The following is a 6,083-nucleotide window of genomic DNA, read 5'->3' as shown; positions in this document are numbered from 1 at the left end:
TATATCTTTAATTGATTTCCTGTCGGAAATACAAGTTACTGGTAGCAGTATAGATGCAATTCTGAAAAAAGAGAGATTATTTTTTTCTTTTATTAGCAATACAATAATGTTTGGTTCATCACTTCAAGAAAGAGGATATTCCCTTCCGATTTTAATAATAGAAATCTCATAAAAGGTGAGAGAGAGAGAGAGAGAGAGAGAGAGAGAGAGAGAGAGAGAGAGAGAGAGAGAGAGAGAGAGAGAGAGAGAACAATAATATTTTTACGTTTCTAAATTATTCATTTACCTGAAAAATAAATGGTGCTCTATATTGCTCCAACTTTCAAAACAACAGAATCTGTTATTCATTTATGACCATGAAATGCTTCGTATTCTTGTCTTTTCTAAAATTTATATTTTATTCCGAAAATGACCTTCCATTGGCTACAGGTATAGAAGGACCAACATCCTCCAAGAATTTGGGACTTACTAAAAATGCTTCGGGATCATCAAGCGAGATTGTAGGCCTAAATAAAAGTGAGGAAAATATGAGGCCTTAGGCCAGGGCTTCTACTTGTCCACAGTATTTCTTTTCTTATCTTCCTAATTATCGTGTGGAACCCTTTTTTGAGATTTATTTTCGGGAGATTATCCTTAACTGTCTAAGAATATTTCTTTTTTGAATGAATGTTTCCTTAAGAAATATATAAGTTTCCTGTAGTGCATATGTAATTCTTGGAAAGGAGAGACAGTTTTCGGTTTTTTATGAACTCAAGAGGGTATTCCCTTGCGAAATTAATAATAAAAATCTCGGAGAGAGAGAGAGAGAGAGAGAGAGAGAGAGAGAGAGAGAGAGAGAGAGAGAGAGAGAGGTGGGGAATTCTAATCCTATTTTAATAATAGAAATGTCATAAAGACAGAGAGAGAGAGAGAGAGAGAGAGAGAGAGAGAGAGAGAGAGGGGGAATTCTAATCCTATTTTAATAATAGAAATGTCATAAAGACAGAGAGAGAGAGAGAGAGAGAGAGAGAGAGAGAGAGAGAGAGAGAGAGAGAGAGAGAGAGAGAGAGATACGTTTCTTATATATGAATTTATTTCAAGGAAAATCGTGCAAGTGGTATGAAGAAACATATAAAATCGTTTGAAGTAATTATTCACGTACCACCCTACATTACTCCAAATTTTCAAAACAACAGAATCTACTATTCATTTATGACAGCGAAATATTTTTGTATTCTTGTCTTTTCTAAAATATATATTATTTTCATAAATACGTTCCATTGCCTACAGATGTGAAAGGACCAACATTTCCCAGGAATTTGGGACTTACGTAGAAAAGTCTTGGGATCGCCAACAGAGACTGTAGGCCCAAGTAAAAGTTAGGAAAATATGAGGCCTGAGGCCGGGTTTCTACTCGTCGACAATATTTCTTTCCTTATCTTTTTAATTGTTCTGTGGAATCCATTTTGTAAATTTATTTTCTTGAGATTATTCTTAACTATCTAGGGATATATTTGTTTCAATTAAATGCCTGTCGGAGATACAAGATTCTGGTATCATAAATAAAATTGTAAAGGAAAGATTATATATTTTTAAAATAAAACCATTATTTTTTGGTTACCAATCTTAAAAAGCCTTTCCTTTTACTATTATAAAATAGTTATTTAGTAATTCTTCATGTTATTGTAACTGATTATGCATTTTTGGTTAGAGTTCTACCGCCAAAATGCCTGGAACAAAAACATTTATTCTCTCTTAATCGCTCATCGACAGGAAAAATGTCTTTGTGGAAACATGAATTCACAATGTCTGGCTTCAAAATTTAGTAGCTAAGTACTCTTCAGACAACAGGAGAAGCAAAATATGTAAACATAACAACCAAATGAAAGTAAATGTAGAAGATTAACGATAGTTCACTTGAAATAACGACCCTTTAGCTTATTTGCATCGTTATCGTTATTTACGTAAAGGTTTGTAAATCAATGCAGCTTCGTCGTCAAATGGGCTTTTGCTTTCAACACTGCCTATGTAACTTGACTGTTGTTAGCTGAAATTAACACGTATTTAGACGCCAAATATGGGGACTACCATGTGAGAATCTTAGCTACAATCGAATGGTGCATCAAGAAGCGTAGAGTCCACAGGGTAAAGATGATCTTAAACATAAAGGTAATATGATACATTGTACAAAACCAGGAGAAATTAAAGCACATCTGTGAGGCTTGGAAGTTAAATCACTGGGTTTCCAGGCAATCTAACCCCGAATATGATGAACTAAAGGAAATGAGAAAATCTATAATGGGTAGAGCCAATAATGATTTTGAATTAGATTATATCCTTCAAGAGACGCCAGAGAACACAATGGAGAACGAATTGGATTCATAAGAGGATAGAAAACTTGAATACGTATTTTACAGACGTCCAGGCGAAACGCTCAGTGACAAAGGCAGGACGTACCAATGAACAAGGCAATCCAAAAGGAAGAGAAAAAGTTAAAGGAAATGAAACAAACGAAAAGAAAGAAAGTGTATACGGTTAACAAATCAAAGCTGGGTCATTCTAGGCTTAAAAACAAAGTTAAAAAACAATATTTTCAGAGAGCAAAGATGATGAACTTGATATCTTATTGCAAACATATCTTTTTGTAACTTTTTGCTATGAATTTATTGAATACCTCATTCAGTTATTACTCATTCTTTCTTGCTATCTTATTTGTACTTCATTCATCCTCTTTTTCACATAGTTCTTCTTTTTTTGGCTGTGTTTAAAGATCATCATATTTACTCTGACTTATTTCATTTATTAAATTCGCGTTCATGGAACACATTCTCCTCGCTTTCCTGATAATTTCCTTTTTTTATGTTCGTGGCTTTTAGAGGCTAAGAGCAAGGAAAGGAAAAGAAGATTAAAAAAGATACTCAGGGGTAATGAAAGACCGACTTTCTTTTGAAAGACGTCAGTTCGTTATGAAAGGAAAAGCTCTCAGTGGTCTTTATGATTCCTGATTCGGGCTTTTAATGGATCGGTTCCTCGGCAGATCGCGTGTTTTGGTGTTGCTTCTCATCTTTACAACAGGAAAAGACGAGGGAAGATTGAAGCTGAAGCAGTGCAGCGAGGAAAATGGGTTATGGAATGAAAAATATGAGGTGGGTTAGACTTTTTTTTTTACTTACACCCGCACGGGAGCGAGGTTTCCAATAAACTCTTATATCTTTTTAATCCTAGAATGCCAAGCTATTTCCTTTTCGAGTGATACTAATGGTGCTTTCGGTTAAATGTTTCAAAAGCCTTCTTTCTTGGAGAATATTATTTTGTACAGTTAAGAAGGGCAACAAGGGTTGATTATTCAGGAGCGTACACAGTTAAAAGGCCGACTATCTGTAGCTACTTTGAAACCATCAATTAGTAATATTTAAAACTATTCAACCAGTAATATCTAAAACTATTCAATCAGTAACATCTAAAACGATTCAACTATTTAATATTCATCCAAATCCTAAAGATAAAGCTAATGATCTTATTAATAAGTGGTCGTATGCCTCTAGTCTTTCAAGCCTTCCTAATAATGTCCAGAGTTGTCTGAGAAACCTAAGGTCTAGGAGAAGTGAGTTGATTCGCTTGCAAAGCGCTTTGAATGATGATACTTGCGTTGCATTTACTAGGGATGAACTTCTGAACGCTGTAAAAAGGGGAAAATCCACTGCGCCGGGTAGAGATGGTCTGACATACGAAGTCCTCAACTGTCTCATAAGCATGGAAGATAGTCCTATACTAGATCTCATTAATCTATCTTATAGAAATGGGAGATTGCCAGTGGAGTGGGAAGTGGCGTTGATCATTCCTGTGCCTAAGAATAATGAAGATTATAGGCCCATATCTTTAACTTCTTGTTTATCAAAGATGATGGAACGAATGATCTTAAACAGATTGATGTATAAAATAGATGGTCTTCTGTCCAATAACCTGTATGGATTTATGAAGGGTAGAAGCACAACAGATTGTGTGATAAAGTGTCTTATGGATAATAATGTTAGATGTCGATTGTTTGTAGATCTTAAAGGGGCCTTTGATAAGGCAAATAAAGATGTGATGTTAGAGAACCTGGTGAGTAAAGGTGTGAAAGGAAGGCTCCTGACCTGGATTGCAGATTATTTAAGTAATAGGAAAGCTAGTGTATGGTTTCAGGGAGAGGAATCTGAACAAAGAGAGTTTGAACTTGGTACACCTCAAGGTGGAGTATTGAGCCCTATGCTTTTTAACATACTTATGGACAGTATAGCTTCCTTTAATTTTTTTGGAAATTCTCAGATTCTCGTCTATGCTGACGATATCCTAATTCAATGCATAGATGAAAACTGTTTGATCAAGGTTATTGAAGAGCTTCAGTGTTTGTGTGTTCGTTTAGGGTTGGTTATTAATGAAAATAAAACTAAATACCAATCGAGAACTGCTAATGGAAAAGAATTCTCGCTGAATGGAATGAGATTGGAAAAGGTAACTAGTTATAAATATCTTGGAATGTATATCAGTTTTAGTAATGTTAAGGATCAAATTGCTTATGTCAAGAATATATGCGTGTCTAGGCTAAAACCTCTGAGAGTGTTATCTAATAGAGGAAATGGTGTTGGTGTACCTGTTCTTAGGTCAGTATATCTGAGTACCGTAAGGAGTATTATTGACTATTCAGCCCCAGTTTTATTGTCCTATTCAGAGAAGGATATTAGGCCATTGGAGATTGTACAAAATGAAGGTATGAGGATTGTACTCGGTTGTGCAAGGACGACAAGAATAGAAATTATAAGAATGGAGCTGAATATTCCGAGCGTTATGCATAGAATACAGGAATTAACAGTGGCCTCTGTCTTGAGACTCGTTAGAAGTGGTGACAGTAGTGTGAAGTCTGTAGTAGATCAATACAGATCTGGTCTTGCTAGAAACTTTAGGATGAATACTTATGGCAAAAGAATTTGTCAAATGTTGTGTCAGTACAATGTAATATGTTTTTGTGTACCTGTACCACGAAATATTGATATAGAGCCATGGCTAAAGAAAGCAGTATCTGTACAAATAGATAAACTAGATGTTAGGAAGAGAGATTGTCATCCTCAAGAATTACAACAGCTATTTATTGAAAAACTATCTAGATATCCGAAGGAAAATGTTATACACTTTTACTGTGATGGGTAGGTAAATGGAAATAGAGCAGGTTCTGGTGTAGTGATAAGAGAATTTTTTGAATATGGTATAAGTGTTGAAAAAAGATTGTCTAAAAGAATTGCTGATAGGAGCTCATGCATGACAGCAGAACTTTATGCTACATATATTGGACTTGAATTTGCACTAGAAAAGAAGAAAAGTGTTTATGGTTTTGTTGACAGTCAAAGTGCTCTATTTGCTTTAAATAGTAAAATGACTACTGATGATTTAGTTTTAAGTTGTAGAAAATGTATACACAAATTAAATTCATTTGAGTGTGAGGTGAGTTTCATGTGGATACCGTCTCATTGCGATATCTATTTTAATGAAGTTGCTGATAGTTTGGCTAAGAATGGATGTGACAAGGAAATTATAGAATATCATTGTACATTAAGCATTGCTAGAATAAAATCTGAAATAAGAAGAGTGAGGAAGCAGTGGGAGTTTGACGGTACACGTATGATACTGAATAATGGCAGTAGGAGCGTGAAACATTACGATGTTATCATGAATAACACTAGTTTTACTTATGGTAGAGCTTCATCTCGATATGATTCTTTTATGATGAGGTTACGGTTTGGTTATAGATATATTTGGGAGTACAATGAGGGCTCTGAAGGAATGGCTTGCAAATTGTGTAGTAATGTAAAGTCACATACTTTGTATCATTATATAATGGAATGTAATGGTTTGGAAGAATTCAGAAATAACAATGTAAATGATATGTCTGAGATGGTTTGTTATATGGTAAATAACAATATGGTTAAAAGAATATTAGATAAGTTTACAAAGTTCGACATACGTTATTAAATATTTTTGCTCAATGACTGGATAACTATTAATGATTTTTACAACATTTGTAAATAAATCAGTTTTATTATGATTGTGTAAAATACTGTTGAGTGGGC

The sequence above is a fragment of the Macrobrachium rosenbergii genome, chromosome 43 (genome assembly GCF_040412425.1).
Source record: "Macrobrachium rosenbergii isolate ZJJX-2024 chromosome 43, ASM4041242v1, whole genome shotgun sequence".
Lineage (NCBI taxonomy): Eukaryota > Metazoa > Arthropoda > Malacostraca > Decapoda > Palaemonidae > Macrobrachium > Macrobrachium rosenbergii.
Note: the sequence above shows the minus strand (reverse complement) of the source record.